This window comes from Ambystoma mexicanum, chromosome 1p, assembly GCF_040938575.1.
Source record: "Ambystoma mexicanum isolate Mex_15411 chromosome 1p, UKY_AmexF1_1, whole genome shotgun sequence".
Lineage (NCBI taxonomy): Eukaryota > Metazoa > Chordata > Amphibia > Caudata > Ambystomatidae > Ambystoma > Ambystoma mexicanum.
The window spans coordinates 1,209,504,285-1,209,525,661 of record NC_090921.1 but is presented as its reverse complement, the minus strand read 5'-3'; the positions used below and the strand labels follow the sequence as shown (position 1 = coordinate 1,209,525,661).

General features: G+C 44.1%; 1 protein-coding gene across 1 annotated transcript in view; it reads left to right on the top strand.

The window, feature by feature from the left end:
• Positions 1 to 21,377, top strand: part of SCN1B (sodium voltage-gated channel beta subunit 1) — a 609,798-nt gene that overhangs the window by 6,470 nt on the left and 581,951 nt on the right. The window lies entirely within an intron of this gene.

Below are 21,377 nucleotides of genomic sequence, written 5' to 3'. Positions count from 1 at the left end.
CTGGGCAGGACAAAGACTGATATGCAAATGGATATTTCCCATCTGTGAAAGGCACAGTGAGTAAAAGCAGTGGCTGCAAACTCTCAAGTGGTTAATAACCACTGAACAGGTTATCATGTCTGTTCTTGCGAGAGAGGGGCGCCCGCTACCTTTGTAAAACTATTATTTAAGGAACCTGGGATTGGTAACCCTAGGTCTCCTGGGGGCAACCAGACGTGGTCTCCCTCTCACTGTGCTTAGAGAGGCATCAGCTTCACCTCACTGATGATCCCCAACAAGGGTGAAACACGTGTATGGGGTTGCTGGTGGTACTCTCGTTCAGATTGGAATTGCCATTGTATTTCGGTGCTGGACTGCCCCTGGGCAGGACAAAGACTGATATGCAAATGGATATTTCGCATCTGTGAAAGGCACAGTGAGTAAAAGCAGTGGCTGCGAACTCTCAAGTGGTTAATAACCACTGAACAGGTTATCATGTCTGTTCTTGCGAGAGAGGGGCGCCCGCTACCTTTGTAAAACAATAATTGGAGACTGCCCGGTCTAAATCCTGGCTAGCCCTGGCCCACTTAAAGTCCTGTCTAGAGGGGTGGTGTGGTCATGAATCGAAATTTTGCACTTGAAAAAAAATCACACGTGCATTATTGTAACCCGGGCCGGCACACATCCAGAGTTTACACTTGACTGATATCCGGGTGGAAGGTCACTGGTTAAGCGTTCACCTGTGAAATGGAGTCACCATATACACCTCACACAATTTGAATGCCGGCAAGGCCGACTCAGCCCTTCACTCTTCCAAGGCAGATATTTCGGGTAATACGACATTGGGTAGTAATAAAAACTGTTATAAAAGTGATTAGAAGATGGGAGAATCCTGTATTAAGCATTAACTATGAATACAGTTATTTTTATAGCATCCCCAGTAAATCTGAATGTTTAAGTATAAATGAAACCCTGCAAAGTTACATCTGCGAAAGTCTCTGCAGAACCCGAGGCATATAGAACGAGGGATAAACTACTGTTCTTGAAACATGTCGGCCCAGCTTTTAATCCTACCCCAGCATTTGCCTGATCGTGTGACGTCATCTCAGTGCGCCATGCTCCCATTACCCACCAACAATTGGGAGCACTTAGAAATAGACGGCACGTTTCATTCTAGGCGCCATGCTCCGAGGGATATTTCGGTTGTTATGGCAGGTTGAGCATTGACATGAACAGATGGTAGCATGCCCAATGTTTAAGAAGACTGTCTGGAGAATTGTTCCAGCAAAATATTGCCTCCACACTCCCCGCCCCCCTGTATTCAGCATCAGAGTGGGACAAAAAATAGCCCCGGGTTCTAATAGAAATGTTGTCCACAATCGCAAATAACTTTTATAACTTTTCATTACTTTTTGACACAACTATGTGAAAAGTGGCCAAATGTACTTTTTTGATACTCTTCGTGGCAAATTGAGAATTTGAATGCATATCGGTATAAAAACATTGATACAAACTACCAGCTGTCCAGAGCACTAGCTCATCAAACTGGCCGACACTGTCCCACACAAAAGTTTCTGATGCAATTTTTTGGGTGCAGCAAGTGGGGCATTGTCCTACTGCCCTAAAGGACTTGGGTGCCCTGTACAGGGGGCAGAGTGGGCAAATGCCCTCTCAGTAGGTCTTTAGCAATGAGGGTGTGGTCCTTGCTTTGCCCTCATAGGGAGATTTACAGCTTCCCACTGTACATCCTAAGTGTGGTCAATTTCCTGTTATTCAATGCCCGAATCTGCAGACGAGACACCAGACACCCTGTAAAAACTTTATTTGAGGTGTCAAGGAGGGAAATGGGGCAATAGAGTTGGGGGTCCATTATTTTGCTTTTTTTAAAAATCGGTACTAGTAAGTTTGGTTTCCAAGACTTTGGGCATTTCCGAATAGCCACTACTGCATTAAAACCCTGAGTCAATACAGGCACCCACCATTCTGTAATCCAGACAAAAATCTCTGGTTTTATCCTATCCAGGCATGTGGCTTTGCCTGTTTTTAGACGAGAGATATACATCTTTATTTCCTCTTGGGTGAAGGTTAATTTCTCTGCATACTTCTGCCCTACAATTATGGTGGCCATTTTATCGCTCGCTACATTATTTAGCACTCGTTCAAAATGTGTAATCCACCTTTCTGGGGGAATAGAGTAGATATACCTATTAATCCCTATAACATTTTAGTGTTATTTCCTTGGACTACCCCATATAGGAAATCCCACTGTTCTTCTATAAACTGATGTTTCTTCTCTTCTAGCAATTTATTGTAGACCCATTTTTCTTCGTGGAGAATCTTGGCCTGAGTGATGCCTCCCCTTATTTCCTGGTTCAACCTCAATTTCCGCTATCTACACTCTACATCGAACCAAGGGGCATCCCATGCCTTATTTTCCTTTTTTCCCCCTAATATACACCTGTGCCTGGGAACAGCTAGTTTATCACAATTATATCACATGATGTCTTCGAAGTATAAAGTAGCCCTTCTATAATCCTTATCATTATATATTATTGCCCTTAACCTTTGTATCTTCGGGCCCTCCATAAGCAGCAGCAATTTGTCTCACCCAACTTTCTTTGTACTTTCTGTCCCAATTAGCCCAGGTTGTTGATTTGGACCTATCCCTTGTGAATCATTTATTTGGCATATGACTGTCATAGGATTATGCTCACTCTCCCACCTCTCAACAACTTTGAATAATTTCACTTTATTAAAAGAGAGTGCTTCCACTATGGCATAATCAATAATCAATTTTCTACCAACAAGCTTAAGCATGAGGTTTGCTGGTATATCCCCATTACAGCAGCCATTCAATTCAACTAGTAAATCAGAGTATATCAACTGAACAATGGCCTTCCCTCTAGCATCCTGCACTTGATTACTCTACTTCCTTCTCGGGATACCTAAAATATCCTCTACTGAGGGCTCATCGTCTCTGTCTACCAGGTTGCACCCTAGCGTGGCATTAAGATCCCCCAGAAACAACAGGCTGCCCTGCAGAGCTAATTCAATAGATTTTCTCAGGGAGCTTCCATTCCCCAAGATGCTAAACTCCAGAGCTTTAAGAGGAATATATACATTTAAAATAGAAAGAATCTGCTTATCCCTTTGAGCCGTATACCAATCCTCAATACAAGGTCATCTGACTGGATACATTTTGCATACAGCCATGGTAGCGAAGAGCGCACCAATGTAGCTAGGCCCATCTCCATCTCCCTTTCTGGGATGTGCACGCATCCACTACAAAAATATCAAATACTGGGAAGAGGTCCCTGAGCAACCTGGAGTTCTCTAACCATGTTTCTTGCAAGCAGATGATGTCGAAAGAGCCTAGCCACTGGACCCAGTTCACATCCAAAGCTTTATTCCTTACCCCTGCTATATTCCAACTAATTATCTTCGGGGTTTGCCTTACTGCCCTTCCCCCAATTCCTGATGGAATCGAGTGGTCCTTCCAAATGATAAACATGTTGCTCCTTTGCTGTTTCTTCTGGGCTGGGGATTGTGATTCCTTGCCACCCAACTAACATACAGTATTAGGAATTATTCGGTCAAACATAGTCAACTGTCTCTAAAGCCTGTCGTGAAATAAAAAACCTACCTATTTTTTCTCCTTTAGAAACCGCTCCAGTTCACTCCTTGAGTAGTCAAATAATGACATCTCTAACCAGAATGCTGGCTGAGTTGTACACAGTCCTCCGGGTCTACTTGGCATGTCACTGGTCTTGTTAGTGTGGTATGTCAGCTATCATACAGATGACATATCTTTAAGTGGCAATCATCATGTTTTAATAACCCTCTAGCTGAAAGTGCCTCTTTACAATTTCGAATACACAATCTTATGGCAGGATTTCCGAAGCTGCAGCATCCACAAAACATACAATCACAAAGTGAGGATAATTTCCTCACTTTCGATAACATTTTACAGGCGATATCATATACTTGTAATATGGAGGATAGTTCATTTACCAAAATTCTCTTATACAAGTTGTTATAACCATGCTTTTTTCCCTTAAATATGCAGATTAAGTTCATCCTCGTCCATCCTTCCAGCAGATCGGTTTCCTCGACATCCTTACAATCAGGAGCCCAGATGTTCCTATTATGTACTTCCATTGATTGACTTATACCTTTGCTACTACTGGGTTCCGCTCCTTCCATGGACAGCATCCCAGTCCCCTTTCATTGTGTAGTCATAGGTCTCTGATCAATCTCTGTTAGCCCCTAACGTCTACCATTATGGGTATCTCCTCAGAGCATTGTACTTTGTGTACTTGTGTCAACTTGCAGGACGGTGTTGCTCGGGCAAACTTCATGTTTATGTGGCTGTCCTTATTCCCTTTGCTCATATTCTTGATGATATTTGGGGCTGCCTGTGCCTGCCTCTGGGAGGAGTTTTGAAAATAATAGTTTTCCTTGATATATTAAGAAATATTGGGCTGGGAGACGAACGTAATGCCTTAGGGTAATCAGGACTACTCAAAGAAGAAGGCATGTATAAGGAGAAGGAGTGATTTCCTTGGAAGAAGAAAGGAGTGCTCTCCAAGAAGTAATGATTGCTTGGGACTAAGAAGGTTTCATTTAGGACAACAAAGGATTACACTAAGGCATGCGTAGCCAACCAGTCACACTCCAGAGGTTTCGTCCTACATCTCGGATGATCCCTCGCCGCAGACAATGCCGACTGGGGCTGATGGGAGCTTAACACCAAACCATCTGGAGGATGGCAGATGGCCTACCACTGCTCTAGTGGAAAATGAAATGATTTGGAGAAAAAATATCCATTACCTGTGAACTAGTAAGGATTGATTAAAAATAAAATATTGTCTTGAGAGACAGCATGATTGCATTTGTAAAAAAGGATTGCCATGGAAGAGCAATGATTGCCCTGGAAGAAATACGGATTATAATGTATTTGATGTGCATTTTCACGTAGTTTAATCCAGACAACATACAATGCAACCGAGTGCTTTACAAAAGAACACCACTGGGCAATACATACATGTTAAAATTCACAAAATATAAAAATACAGAAGAGAATGAGAAATACAAACAGCCAACAAACTAAAAGTCTAGATACTGAATACAAATAGTTCCAGGATAGCAGAAGAGTGCACAGCAGCCAGTGGCAATGACTGAACCTAGACCTGTCTGCATAACCACGTTTTTAAGCATTTCAAGAAAAGCAGTTCAATATTTTTGCACTTGGGAGGTGGTGCCAAATGATACCAACATTTCCAGAAATTGAATGGTTCAAACTGTGCCCTGGTCCTGAGATCTCAGGAACCCTCAGAAATCCAAAGTTCCTTTGCAAGATGAACAAGGGATTTTACATGAACAGTCTTATGCATTTGTCAAATGTTCTTAAATGTGACCCTCTCCTCGAGGGACAACCAATGTAGCTACTTCAATATGAAAGGAATCCTGTCGCATTTCCTGGCTGCAAATACCAACCTGAGTGTAGTGTGGAAGAAAGGCCTCAGAGAAGCAAGAGATGATTTGGGAAGACCTTCAAGAATAGAATTACTATTGTGAATCCTGAACAGAATCAGTGATTGAACCAAAAGACAAACACCATTAAAATAAACAGCATTTTATCAGATTTAAAGGAAAGTAGATGGACATCTGAAGATTTGAGTAGAGATTTAAAGCGAAGAGTAAGAGACAAATCAGGATCTTACATAAAAATCAAAGATTTGGGAAAAGAGGCAAGAAGGAGAGGATAGCGAAGCTCACTTAAATAACTTATGTAAGGAAGAGAAGGGCCTGTGTGGGAAAAAGGAGAAGCTTTGATTTAGAGATGTTTAATTACAAGAAACATAGGTTCTCAGTCCTCTAAAGGCAGGCACACAAGAAATTAATATTTCAGGTTGATGAGTCACACAGCTTCCTCTGAGTATGATGTCATACTGATACATGGAGTTCCCTCCGGTAGATCCCCAACATCTCCATGTATGTAGAGGTTGAAAAGTCTGCATACAGGAGAGACCCATGGGATATGCCAGAAGCCATAGGGGGTGAGCCAACCCACTGCCCCTACTCTTGTACAAAGGGAAATATCCAGCCAGAAAGGATCAAAACCCGTAAATGATATGCCCACCTCCTACCGTTGGAGAATAAGGTTGTGCAGGACCCTATCAATCATCTTGTCAAACTCTGTTTAGAGATCCAGAAGCACAAATAAGGCCCTCGCATCATCCCGCAGGAGGTGTATATTGTCCAGCACTTGCACCGTCTCTATAATGTATCCGTCCCTGAACCCGGACTAAAAGGTTACAATGATTTGGGCCTGCAAAAAAAAGTTGTGTAGCTGTTTTGAAACCAATTGTTCTAGACACATTACCAAGCAGGTCAAGGAAGTAACTAATCTACGGTTGTTTAGACACTCTGGTCCTGTACCCCACTTTCTAGGGCATGTCCCTTTGTACAAAGGTAAATTCGCAATGTTAAGCCACTGCTCATGAAAGAGTAATCTTTGATAAAGAAAGCAGATGATCCCCCATAACTCAGTGGTTTTGATTTTAGGGCCATCTTTTAACTGGATAACAAGGAAGGAAGATGGTTGCGAGAAGGAAGGATTCATTAGGGGAATGAAGGAGATTGCATTGGTCAATGGGAAGTTTGTACTGAGAGAAAGAAATAATGCCTCTCTAGAAGGGGATTGTTGTGGCAGAAAAAATGTTTGCTAGAAAGAATAATTGTCCCGGGAGAAGGAAGTATTTCACTGAGGGGAAGAAGGGTTATTTTGGTTAATAGGAATATGCTACCGACAGCAGGAAATTATGCTTTTGGAGAAGGTAGGATTGTTGTTTGAGAGAAAATGTTTACTTTGGTAGACGGATTGATTTGTGAAAACAGAAGATTACCTTGGGAGAAAGAATATTGCTTCAGAAGAAGGAGGATTGCTTTTGGAGAATATAAGGAATGTCTTGGAGGATACAGAATTACCCAGAGTGAAGGCGGTAATGCCATTGGATAAGGAAATATTGCAGTGGAGTAAACCGAATTTAGTCGGGAGGAGGATGATTTGCTTTAGGGGAAATAAACTATTGCCCCATGCAAAGCAATGTTTGTCTTAGGAGAAATACATATTTAATTGGTAGAGTGTTCGACAACTAAGGGAGAAGTGCTATGCCATAGGAGGAGAGAGGAATTCCATGGGGAAAATGAAGGATTAATGGACGTTTTGTAATGGGTGAAGACATTACTTACTTGAGAGGTCTAGGGATTGCCCTGGAAGAAGGCAGTATTGCCCTTAAATACAAAGTGATTGTTTTAGGAGGAGTATAGAACAACGTAAGAGTGTGGGGGGCGTCTTGGGAGAAACAAGGATTGTCCTGGTTAAAGAAAGATTTCCATAGAAGAAAGAATTACAACCCGATCAGGAGGAATAGATTCCATTTGAGAAGGATGAAGTGCACTGGGAGAATGGTCGCCTTCTCTTGGTGGCAGAAGGACTACTTTTGGTTATGTACACCTTCTTGGATGGAAGGATTGTCTTAGGAAAAGAAAGGATAACCTTTGAGAAAGGATACAGGCATATGGGGAAAAGGAGGGCTTGCTTTGGGAGAATCCAGTATCACAGTAGCTGGGAGAAGGAGGGATGACTTGAGATTTGGGAATTGCCCTGCGGAAAAAAGGATTTTCTTGTAGTAGAAACAACCTCAAAGGTTGGGCAAATTGGCTTGGGATAAAGAATGACTTCAGATGGCTGGAGGAAGCTGACGTGTGAAAGGTGGACAGTACAACAGTACAGCTCACCAATCATGAGCAACCCACTACACATGATAGACTGCACGGGCCATTCAGAGGGCTGTGAAAGTCTAGTGAGGATCTTTTATTGCCAAGCCCTGTCAATGACATGGCCGCCCTCCGAAGGAGCTCCGAAGCAGCGTGAAACAGGGAGGGCTTCCATTTTGCAGTGGTTCCCTAAGTCATTGGAACCCTTTGGTCTTGTAACCTGGATGGTTTTGTTGTAAATCCCGAATCTTATTATGACTTTGCTTCTCACTTACCCACTTTAACCATGCATTCGTCTTTGCCCTCAATTCCACATACTGCACGCGGTGAAGACTTTCATTTGATTGACAAAGTAAGTACACAATGAAATGGTAGACTAGCCTTTAAGACCACCGAGGTTTCTTTGCCAGAGGTAACAACTGCCCAGCTCTGCTGCAGAGTGGGCCAGATACAGGTACAATCTTTTTGGGGTAGTATTTCAAACACAATTGCACATTGCATAGGAGTGTAAGCTTGGACTGGCGAGCAATATGAAATGCTTTGTTACCTTGAAATAAAAGTGGACACCTCTGAATATTTTTGTGAGGTTATTCATGAGGCATAATAGGATCCATGTGCAGTGGGTGACTCGAGTATTCCGTGAGCTTTCATCTCCTTCCATCTCTGCCCATTCCTCCAGCGAGTGTGCACTTACTGCGCCATTTCGGACACTTAGGCACGGGCAAGCGCGATCAAAGCGGTTCAATATCATTTCGTCGAGGAGAAAACATTAAATCCGATTTCATCAAATTTATTTTTTATTTTACTCAATTTGGCCACAAATATATGTGGAGGACCGGCACTCCACCCCCACCCCCTCTCCACATACATTTGCAGCCAAATTTGTTTTTAAAAAATCAACAAATTCGTATTTGATGAATTCTCCTACGGTGGGATCTTCCTATCCCATCAAAGCCCTAACAATAACCCTTAGATAGCGACTAAACGACTCCTGTCAAAGGCAGCAAATGCAGGCAAGCCGGACTGACAATGCATGAGCATCATAGAATCCTGGAACTCCCAGGTTCCACCCTTCTGCATCAGATGCACTGATAGAAATGAACCTTTGAAACACAATTTACATGCCGTCTAAGCGCCTTACAAATGCTCAATAAAATAAACCCTGCAGTGAGGGTCAGACTGCTGTTAGTGTTACAGAATCAGCTGTGGAAGGGCAGGTAGAATAGACGGGGTAGCAGCAATGTGGTAAACAAAGGTACACCATTGAGGAAATGGTCTCTGCTCCTTTCATTCATGCACAGATGGTTTCTGCTGGGCACCTCGTGGGCTGAGAGGAAAAGACAGCAAGAAAGTGTCTTGCCTGGTGGCACTTTGTGGGTAGATGTGGGGAGGGAGTGCCCACTATTTGCAATCCACAAAGACAAGGAGAAATAGACGTACTCTATGATGATAGCCAACCTATCGTAATGGGGTATTCAGTGCCATGGTGGCAATTATGAAGAATTTGCAACGGGTCACTGCACCAGTAATCTACACTGTTAGCCCCTGTAGTAAGTCACATTCAGTATTGATTCTGGGACACGTTGACATTAGCCGTAAATTACCACTGCCTGGAGTGCAACTACTTACCTCAATGTTCTGCCAGGCCTCAACCGTGGGCCTGTCTCTCATTTTTACACCATCTCGTTCAACGGTGAGCGTCTCAGTTGTATGAGATGTTTTGCCTTAACAAAAGAACTGTGATGTCCTCCCTAGGCGTGCTTGGAACAATATTTTTAATTACATTACCTACGTTGACACATTTGGGTTCTATTTGGGTGACAGGAAGAGAGCCTGGAAGAAACCTGTGCAAAAAATGAAGAAAGACCTCGAAAAGCGATACTGGTAAAGGTAAGACTGCGGCCTTAACTTGTGCATCGATACACAGCTGATGGATCACTCATGCCTGACACGTTCCGAGCCTTGAGTAGCAATGTTGACTGCCAATTTCAAGGCTGAATGGATTGTCCAGGAAGTGGGTTGACTTGCTTTGGGAGAATAAAGGAGTGCATTTCTGACCAGACACTGAGATGGTTCCACTCCATTCTGTCAGGCCGGGAACAACGGGTTAGACTGCGTGGGTTTCTTTCAAACTCCCTCCCACAGGTTTGTGGTGTCAAGCAGGGATCTTCACTCTGCCCCCTTCTCTTTAATCTATATTTTAGACCATTGTTGGACATCTTGAGGACGCACGAAGTGAAATTTCATGAATATACTGATGATACCAAAGTGTTCATCAAAATAGGGAAGGTGGAGGGAACCTTTCAGATGGTCGAACGATGCTTGGAGGAAGTGAAAAGGTGGATGTCTTCCATTGGCTTCTCCTGAATTCTGGGAAAACAGAGGTAGCATTTTTTCAGCCCAAAACGTCTCTTGGAGGGTAGCAGGCATCCAGGGTCGCCTTGCTTTTTGTGCTCATACCTGGTATTTGCCCCAAAAATAGAAAATCTAGGATTTATCTGGCCGGAGGACCTGGGGAGCAAAGTCCAGGTTAGTCCCAAGGTACAGTCCGTTTTCAATACCCTGCCCCTTTTGAGACAAGCTCTTCCATTTCTCCCACCCAAGGATCACGCAATGGTGGGGGGAACCCTGGTGAGTTTGCACCTGGTTTATTGTATTGCGCTGCTGGCAGGCATCCCTTCTACACAAATCCAGAGTCTGCAACAAGCCCAAAATGCAGCTGGTAGACTTATATTTACAGTAACAAAATCGCCCCCCATCTCAAGCCTGCACCGATCTTTGCACTGGCCTACGGTGAAGGATCGTGTTGATTTAAAAACTCCCTGCCTGGTGTTCAAATGTGTAAACATGTTGGCCCCAGCTTTCTCTCAGACAAAATAACTCAGTACCAGCCATCCCGACAGTTGCGGTGTTACAATAAATTGTTGTTGCAACTTCCTGCCCCCTCAAATTGTGTATTTAGGGGTCATGATAGGTTTGCAATGTATGGCCCGAAGTTATGGAAACAGCTTCCATTCGAAATTCGGGCCATAGAAACATTTAGCTCTTTTCGCAAAGTTTTAAAGACCCATCTGTTTAAGTAACCGTAGGAGGCTGGTGCTAATGTAGGAGTCTTTTTAGTACTCCGGCCTGGAATCTGGTAGAGGTGCGTTTTCCCACATGGTTGCTTGAGGGTATTTAGATTCCAGCTGCGCCCAGATACAATTTGGTTTGTTGGGTGCATTACCTAAATGACTCAAAAAACAAAACAAAAAAAGGTAAGTAATGAAATGTTGCATCTGCCAACTGCTGAGACCTGACAATGTTTCTTGCCTCTACCTCCATTTTGGATCCACAGTGGCCTTTGGGGGTTGTAGTTTTGTTAGTACCACCATGTGCTCGGAATGAAAAGACCACTACATATCTACATGCACTGTTGCCCTAAGGGAAGATCTTGTTGTATGAACAGTTTTTTTAGACAATGTGAATACAGTCCTTTTAAAAAAAAAATGTGAACATGTAAAGTGTTGCTAGACTGCACATAGTCAACCACCAGCCGGTTTAAAGTATCTAAGTTACTTCTGCACTTAATACTCTAGTACTGCCTAATTATATTGCTTAGCTGTTGTTACTTAGTATCTGCTTGAGCACTGGAACACCCAATTCGCTTATTTAAATGAAAGCGAATACATTTGGGATTTTTAAAATGTCCGATTTAAAGTAGTTCTATCATTTTATAAACGTTTGTAGCCATACGTTTTACATAGAACGTCCTTTCTACATGGGGCGGTCACTGCATATTTCAGTTCTATGTCTAAATACCGCCAGTTGAAGGCCGCATACCAAAAAGTCTGCATTTATTAGGCCAATTTGAGACGACATTCAACGCCCAGGAAAGTGGCCATTTTGGGGGGTTTTAATTCTCCGAGCCCTCCACCCTCACACCCAGCGACCACCCACCCCCTCCCACATTTCGGGATTTACTTATAATCTGTAGATCGTGGTCAATGGGACATGAGCGGATATTCCTCACCACATCAATGCACCCCCTTTTGGAAGTAGATGGAGGGGTACCCTTTTCATTGTTATTGCTGCTGGATGCTGCTCCGCCCCATAGGTATCTTGGCGCTCTACGTAGTAGAATCAGATATTAACAAGGAGTGGCGTTGGCTAAGAATAACAGTGATTTGCTGTCGTTTTGGAATGGAAGCAGATTCTCCTTGCAGTGGGTATTGATATATAATTCCAATATTTGCCCTACACTGTGGCCTCGTTCAAACCTAAGACTATCGAGTGGGTTGGCGAAGCTGGACCTTGGGCATGTTCCAGGGTATGTATTTTTAGAAGCTCATTATGTTAAGTGGACTAAGGCCACAGATAGATTTGTGCATAAGAGGGATGCGCTTGAACATGAATCGATAAATCACAGGGAGCCATCGAGAGAGGTGGATCTATCTTGCTGTATTCGTTAGTGTCCGTGCTGCAATATTCTGAAGGATTTGGAGGTGATTGCTTCAGTATTTTGGCGAGCCGGCATATAACTGATTACAATAGGCTATTTTTGAGCCAATGATAGCTCTGGCTATGGTAGGGCAGCGCGCCCCTGAGAGTAAGCGCTGTAGTTACCTGAGTGACATTAAATGGAAGTGAGCACTTCACAGGTCCCCAAAACACACTGATAGCTACAGAGTAGACGGGACAATTCAGCCTTTGATACACAAGTGCCACTTGTCCTTTTTTTATTTTTAGCAGAAAGGGCCAATGCCAGTGCAATGTTTCCCCAAAAGGCTCAGCAGATAGGCCAGTCCTTAAAGGAGGACGTGGTACTCGAAATATAGACCGTATTAGGTTAATCTTTGTAGAATTGACTTAAATGTGATGGCTTTTGGAGGGTGGCTTTATTTCAGAGAGCTTTCTAATAGACTCTTCAGAAGCTTGAAATACACACAGGTGCTTATAGAGTTTTGCCTTGACAATGCAAAGCTGGGTACCAGTGATTTAAGCACTCCTTATTTGCTGACATCCTGAAGGGCCGAAGATCGTGTAAGAGAAAGCCTGACTATACTTCAACCTATCGCTGGGACATGTGGGCTGTTTGTGCTTTTTTTGGAATTTGGGCACTGACATGCTCCTGGAGACCAATTGCCAAGAAGCGTAGATGAGAAATTATATAATATCTTGGTCTAACTGTGTATCTGTGTTGCTCCAGACGCGGTGGTTGTGGTGGAAAGACCCATTTGCCAGCTCAAGCACCAACCAGGAGCAAGTCTGCATTAAAGCTCAAAGTGGTTACCCCCTACGTTTTTTGCATGAAGCATAGTAGGAGCTGGAGTTTACCAGCAAACACGTCAGTGCTAGTACACATGCATTATGGGACATTATTGTTCTTCATTGAGGGCTCCAAACAAGTGCATTTTAAAGCCTTGAATCTACTTCAACTCCAGTTGGGACCAGCAACATCTCCAAAGCACCACCATTTGAAAGACCTTCATCCAAATAAACCAAGCTGTAGCAGGCCACCAATCTTATCTGAGCGGTTCACCTACTTTCTTATCTTCTTGAGTCATCGTCGCCACGAGGACGAGTCGTGTTGATCTGAACTCTGCGACCACCACTTTGGACACCACTTCTGCCTGCTCTTGATGGAGTGAGCTGATCTCCAGAAAAAACCTCATTATCTAAATATAATTTGGTTCAGCACTCGTGCCTGGTCAACTCACAGCCTGGCCTGTCTGTTGATCCTGGTCCTGACCCAAAATGGCACATCCAATATTTGTAAGAACCTTTTCCAAGAACCACAGGCATTATTAGGCTGTTAAAAAACAGTTTTATTCGTACAGTCTGATTGCGAGAGAATGCCATCCATGAGGGCTAAAAAGCCTTAGCTTTGTGTATTTTACAAATAAAATGAGGAAAGTCGTTCTCTCTCTGAAAATGAGGTCTGCTAATCACCTCACACCCCCTTTCACAATACTTCCTGCTAGAACAGAACAGTGCACATAGGTGACTTTGCTGAGCTTGCACACTGCCACCTCTCAGCTGGTGCGCTCAGGTTTTGCAAAGATGATAGTCACAACGTGACATGTGCATTCCTGCCAGCAAGTGTTGGAACCAGACATCCAGCATGTCAGTATCTGCCTTTAACTGTGGACGATCCCGAGCCATCATTTAATAATATAACTGCCTGCCCCAGGATCTATTGGCAGATGGCAAATCTAAATGAAAGCCCCCTATCTTTTATTATTATGTATTACGTCTTATGCGCATCATGTCCATAGGCTTCAGTGGGCACAAAAATAACAAACAAAGATACAAACTAAGACAAATAGGCACAAGGGGGAATCAAAACTTATATCTGGGAGCAAACAAGATTCATGTAGGGTAAAGCCGGGAGACAGAAGGCGTAACTCACTACTGATCTGGCCTTTACATTGTGATGTCTGGGAATCGGCAATGATATTGGCCAAACCCTATTGGTGACATTTTATTGTCAGCCTGGTTAATTGTGATGTTCCTGGTCAGGGGCTGCTGTGTTTGCGAATGAGATTCACCCAAAACAAAATATATGCACTTGCTGTAAGCAAACGATGTGGTCTTCCATGGAAAAAGGGTTGTCACCTCCCACCTCAACAGGGGCTGCCCCCAGAGGGCAGGGTGAAGTCCAGTGATTCAAAAGGCATGCCCTAGCAGGCCAAAGGTAGTCAGACCAGGGCATTAATTAACACGGGACCTTTGATGTAGGTAGAAAGAGGAAGAAGGCGAAGTATAGAAGTCCAGGAGTGGTCTTTCCAGTTAGAGTGTGATTCCACCATCTTGGAGTTTCCTGGAGCTCACATACATCCTGTTCCCACCCCACTTCCTACATCTAAGACACTCTAAGTATTACATCACCAGACAAGAACATTCTGAAACTACAGTCAGGACTGGGCCCCTCAACGAAGGGAACCAATCCACTGTGACCATTGCCTCTGTAATGAGCCCTTCTCTTAGTTGACTCATCTTTGGACACTTGAAGAAGAAGTATTCATCTGGAACCTGGCTGTGAGTAGAGTCTGCTCCAACGTCTTCTGCCATAGAGGTGAAGACCACGATATCCAATTAGGAGGCAAGGTCTTTCCCTTAAAGCAAGGGAATATATTGGGTGACCTGTTGGCTGGTCAAGCCCCACTGCATTCATTTAGACTTTTGATACCCAGAAACCTGCCCATTAGAGTTTGTAGAACCCTGTAAGTGCTCTCCAAAACCGCCCTTGCCAGAAATTGCTGAAAAAAGGCCTTACTTTGCCCCTGGTGACCCTAAACAGGGATCCCCAGCAAACAACGGACCAAGTAAGCGACCCCTGTTCTCGCCGCATTTTCAAACCACGTTGATGTCAGTTTGAGCACCATTAATACCACCCAAGCAAGGGAAGTGTCAGAGTCATTGTCAGCCTTGACGCTCGACTGCCTCATGCATATCTGAGTTATGCTTGAGGCCGAAAGTCCACTATCCCCAAATCCGAGTCCTGCTGAGTCTTCCATCCTTCCCATATCAATACCCCCTGCCTGGTTACCAGCTTCTTCAGGCCACAAGCTCCGGCCACTCCAGTACCACAACGCTGTGCTGAGCAAGGAGAGCCTGCTCAGCACCAAAGGCAAGCATTTGCTTCTCTACATCCGCAGCGTGCAAGTCTTCCATTCCCGCCGGCCTGACATCAATGTCATTTCCCAGGGTTTTTAACCTGCAAGCCGTCGCCACTGTTGGAACTCACCAGGTATTTGGATCAGAGACTTGACCCCGCTCTGTGTTGAATGCACCCTGTCTCCCGGGTTGATGCTGAACTGCCTGCAAAACATTAATAAAATACTGGTAGTTGCTCTGTCTCACATGCCTACTTTTAAGAGTCCTAGTGCATTGTAAGACCCCACTCTCTACCTTTTTAAAGACATCTTCAGAAGCTTTGAAACTTTGCTGAAATCATTGCACGTGCACCTTTGCCATCAAACCCAGAGTGCCCCCTTTATTCCCAAGTCTGCATTCTCTGTGACTTCCTTTACAGGGGTGGGATGTAGCATTTTGGATGAGTTTGTATTGTTCATTAAATGAAAGTACCCTATTTTTATAGAACCTTGGTTGGGCATTCTCTTATTTAGGTATCACAGTACTATTTTTATTTAGTCTGCTTCTGTACTAGTTCACACCCCTACTAAAGTGTATAGCCTGCCCTCAGCCAGCACTACCCAAAGAGGTGAAGGCGGTATATCTGCTGGGCTGTGCCTGTTTCACCTTTATTATTGGGATCACTGCTGGTTTGGTAGTACTGTGGGGCTGAGTAGGAGCTAATATTCACTACTCATCCCTGTACTCCAGCAGAGCAGTTGTCATTTCGTCACCCTAATACTGCACTTGTTTTTGGCCATATTGCGTAACGCAATGCCTCAATCTCATTTTCTGCCCCTGCCACACTTAGAGGCATCAGGTCTGGACCTTAAAAAGCTTTAGTCCTTAACGTGTGTGCTTTGCTTTCGTTGTTCTTTGGATAGCCCAGCTTTTCTAGTGGATTTCAGCATTCAGCACAGCCAAATGTACCTAAAGGGAGGTTGAAGGTTGCATCAGGGAGTCTTGGTCCTCCTCTGTGGATGTAATGCTGCATTAGGCCTGCAGTGGGAGCTCTGTTGCTGTAGGTTAAGCCTTCAGCTTCTCTTATATTACTACTGCTTTTGAAGGCTGTATGATTGCCTTGCACAGCTGTTAGAATAAGTGATATGTTCACAGAGTAAACAATCCTTCTGGCCACTGAACGGTGATAGGGTGGCAGCACTGACCTCACCATCCCCACACAGCTGACAGACCACTCTTATCACCAAACCTATTAAATGCTGGACTCATTGTAAGCCAAACACCTTCAGTAATAGGGCCAGACTCTGCAATGCAGTAAGGGCTGTGTGTTTTGGCCACACCAGGAGTAACTTCGCTTTGGTTGTAGCCAGTGCTCCAGATACGATTAGGAATTGGGAGTAGTTAACTCCCTATTTTTTAAAGTTGGGAGTACACTTATTTTTGTGAGAGTAAAAATGGAAGCCCAATTTCCAATGAGAGTATGTTATAATAGAGTAAAAATGATTTAACTGGAAAATAGAAATGTTTTTGAGTTGATTATTTCTTTGCACCTAGTTATGATATCATGTGATATGATATTTTATTTATATCGCGCTCATACACAGGTGTTTCAGAGCGTGACCAGGCAAAAAGGAGGGGAACAGGGGAGAGAAAAAAGTACGATCTTACTTGGCCCAATGACATTTTGAACGAGCAAGTACATGGAAAAGGGAAAAGGGGGAAAGTGCGTGGAAGGGGGAGAAGTGGACAGTGCGAAATAGAGGCGAGAACAGAATAAATAAGCTGCACTTGAAAAGATACACAGGTGCTTCTTCGGATAAGGCAGTTATTATAGTGGTTTCTACCTGTGGTACGACATGCACTGCTGGTCCATACATATCCATGGAGCTGTGTGGGTAAAAGCAAGGGCACACGGCTCTACGTGTCTGTTTCCTATTTCTTGTTGGGAGTATGTTTACTCCCTATTTTTATTCTTTGGGAGTATTTGCCTATTTTTAGTGAGTAAAAGTGGACGATACACCCCTTATTTATAGGGCTGGTTGTATCTAACTTCAGCCCTTTGCTCTGTGTCGAAAACGCCTCTTGGAGCAGCTGCCGAGAAGTGTGAGCTCAGTTCCAGGTCACATGAGGAATCGCCTGGAGGCAGTGGAGGGATGCCAGGCAGGGCACACATAGGCTTAGAAAAAAAATTTGCACACATACAGAGAAAATCACACAACTTGACATTCATACATGCAAGTGACACGCAAGCACACAGTGCAACAATTAACACATGCACACACAATGATGCATCAATGCATACCGACACTGACTTCCACCGCATCCACACATACACACAAAAACGGTGAAAGGTATACATCCCTGCATAAGGTCAAATAAAGACACCTCAAAAGAAAAAATACCAACTGAGACACACGAGGACACAAGAGATAAGTATATACCCACTTGCACAAAGTGACACCCACACATAGAGCGAGAAGCATAAAGGTAGTACACGGAAGACTGAACACCTATCAGGATGGTGATGCCTAGACACATCAAGAGCCCCAGGCAACAACACGGAAACGAACCAAGCAAAACAGCTCCATGGTCCATGAAAACATAATCATGTTTGGCAACAACATCATACAAGTGAACACACCGGGGATAAAAATAGGTGCACGAAACTTTACACTATGCCTCGGGGTATTTAAACTCCCTGCAGTCGGGTTCACAAATAAACTATGAATACAAGCACAAAGTGCCATGTTACACATAGAGCCAACATACATTTTTTTGTGTGCTGGCTATAAAACAATTTGGCGTGGCAGTGAGAAAAAAATATGTCGCACTATATTATACTGAAAAAACACGAGTAAGGTTGCTTCTCGCTACCCTCAGACAGAGGGCGTTGGGATAGGGGGACCCTACTGGGCTTGCAAGAGTGCTGATTACCATCCAATACAACTCCTGCCATGCCAATGAACTTTGTCATGGCAGCAGCGACATATTTCCCACACACTAGCTTTTCCGGTATCCACAGCATGTCAAGTGCCGCAGTGTTCAGAAAATCCACAATTGCCTCTCACACTTAAAGCACTGCAACCTTGACAGAAACCAGTATTGGCCAGGGCATGCACCACTTTAGCCTTTTTACTATTCACAATCATGTACCTAGCGGAAATGAGCACCGTAGCTGCCGCAGTATCCGCATTTGTCCTCCACAATTTATATCACCGTTTCTGAGCCAGTATCCACTATTGAACCACCTGAATGTAAAGCCCTCGTGTGTGCTTTCTCACTATATGACTTTCCCGCCAGAAAAGAGTGCTGTTGACCCTTTAGTAGCATGTGCCAACCTCCCTCATGCAAGGCTCTAACATCCAATGAAAAAGAAGACCTCTTCACCCGGGCACGTCATTTCACCAAAATGCCAGGGGTAGCGGAAGTAACATCACATGACCCTTGAACTCTGATGACATCACAGAAAGTGGTGTCATTTGATCCCACCACAAAGTGACATCACGAGAAGCGATGGAACACGACAGTTTATCCCTTCACAAAACAGGAAACGGCATGGCATTGTTTTTAAGTACACTATGAAAAATATGGTTACATAGATATTACTGTAACGTGATATACATTTCATACAAGAATGGCTCACCATATGTATCGGCAGAAAAAAAAACATACTATAACTGCAACTTGCGAAAAGCAAAATACATAGCCCGAAATTGATGCTTATTCTACTCTAAATGCTTTTTGGAGGATTTTGTCTGCATTGTGAATTTGAGGTATTTATGAACAGACTAAATCAGTGACTCACCCCCTGAAGTGTGCCTGAAATGAACCCTTAATGAGTCTAGCAATTATTGTATAGAATTCCAGAAAGAGAAATATCTCAAATAGCCACATGGCATTGGCCACTGGCCAGCAACTTCAATTTGTAAAAAAGAAATTTAAAAAAGTGTTTTTTAAAAACTTTTTTTAGGAGTAGCAAGGGAGACCAATGGGGTAGCAAGGGAGATCTCAGGGGTCGCAAGTGCGACCCCTTGCAACCCGTAAATGACGTCCCTGTCTTCACCCTGAGAACCCACTACCGTGCAACACACCAGGCCCTAACCACTACAGCACAAGGAAAATAATTTACAACAATTATCATGGTAGCATCCAACAAGAGCAGATAAACATCTCAAGCCATTAACACCATGGCTGAACCTGCAAAACAAGATAAAGCAACACATTGACAGCTCCAAACACACCGCAGACATCCTGCACATCCCAGACTGCATGACACCAAGGTGATCTGAACTCCAGCAGACCTGGACAACACTCTGGCATGCCTTGAAACACCACCTGCAAAGACATCATTCCCTCCTCCATACTGGAGGCCACCACTGCAAAATCAGTAACACCGCTCCTCACCGCCACCAGTGAACCCCACACACAAGGCACCTTCTCAGGTACACTGAAAACAGGACAGATCTTCTCTGACCTCTAATTCAAGGTCCATATTGCCAAGAAGGCCCACACAGCACCAACTGCAACTCCTTCACAAAGTCAATCCCCTCACCCGCTGCCTAAACACCCCATTTTCAGAAAGCTCATCCAAGCCGTGATTATCTTCCACCTGGTGTCCAATCCCTCTCCGCAGGAGGTCCAGAGGGAACCATTGCCCCTCTGAAAGCTGTCCAGCACAATGCAGGATGCCTCATCGCCGAGCTAAACAATTCACCCATATCAAATTCACTTTCAAGAGGCTGCCCTCCCTTGTATCATGTTCACGGTTGCCTGCATCACCTACAGAGCAGTCACATTCAACATACAACTCTACCTTGCCGAACAGCTCACCAAATCCAGAGAAAAGCAAACGCTTGCAGCCACCACATCGTCAAACTGGAAATAAAGAACGACAAAGAGCGGAAAACAACAGGAAACAGGCCTTTCCTTGCTACCCTGGTTCTGGAACAAGTTACTAATGTGGATTTGTTTGGCATCTCCATTCTCCATTCAGGAAAGACCCAAATACCTGACACTTCAAAGAACTCCTCGAACCCCAACATTCCCTTTTCCCCCATAGGACTCTAAAAGAATTCTGCTAACCCTACACCCTCCTGATACCCACCTTAGATGCCTAGGTGTATCACGCAGTTGCTGTCCAGCTAGGTTTGTGCTTTATAAATCCAGTGCACACACACATGCATTAATACATGGGACATTTCATTAGTCCTCCAGTGCCCCTACAGCTCATTCAGGCTGAGGCTGGAGCACCCTGGTGCTCGAACTGGGTGGCCTGCTACTTGCAAACTGGGGCTTGCAATGATTGGGAATTGAAAACTGTCCTAAAGTTGACTGTCAGACCAAAGGTCCTTAGCTGACATGCAGCTGACGGCATCCATATGATTTCTCTCTTCTGACCTTCTTAACGCCCCGCTACTTTCCTCTTAGTTACCCAATTTCAGGGATATGTGTGTATCTGATTGTCGAAGCCTGACTGCGTTGTAAATAATGATTTGTGTCCCTGGCAGTGCGGAAACACCAGGTGGCGAGATTGCACCAAGTTCCCTGTTACCACCAGGCAATCACCCTCACCTGGTTGGCCGTGTGTGTATGTACCTGGTTGGTAGTAATCTATACATTTTTGGGTAAAGAGGCATGGCAGATGCCATTGATGATGGGTACCAGTGACCTCTCTGAAAATCAAGACATGGTGTGATGTACTTTGTGAAGTTACAGACGTGTCTCTGTACAGTCATTGCTCTGACATGTCTGTTTCAGAATTGGTATTGGTCTTCAAATGATAAGCAGAATACACATTAGTGTTCAGCCAAGACATCCTGCAAGAGAAACCCACTAGACGTTTGAATGACACCACATTGTACCAGTCCAGGGACAGGGCCTTTTAACATTTGAAGTTGGAATTGGCCTCGAGCCTTAGGGAGGCTCCGAGCTGCTGACCCGTTGTTAGCTGTGTTATCAGAAAACACAATAGCTATCTAATTCAGTACATTAAATGGGTGTTTTACGGCGCGCTGGTTACAGCCTGCTTTTGCTGGCAC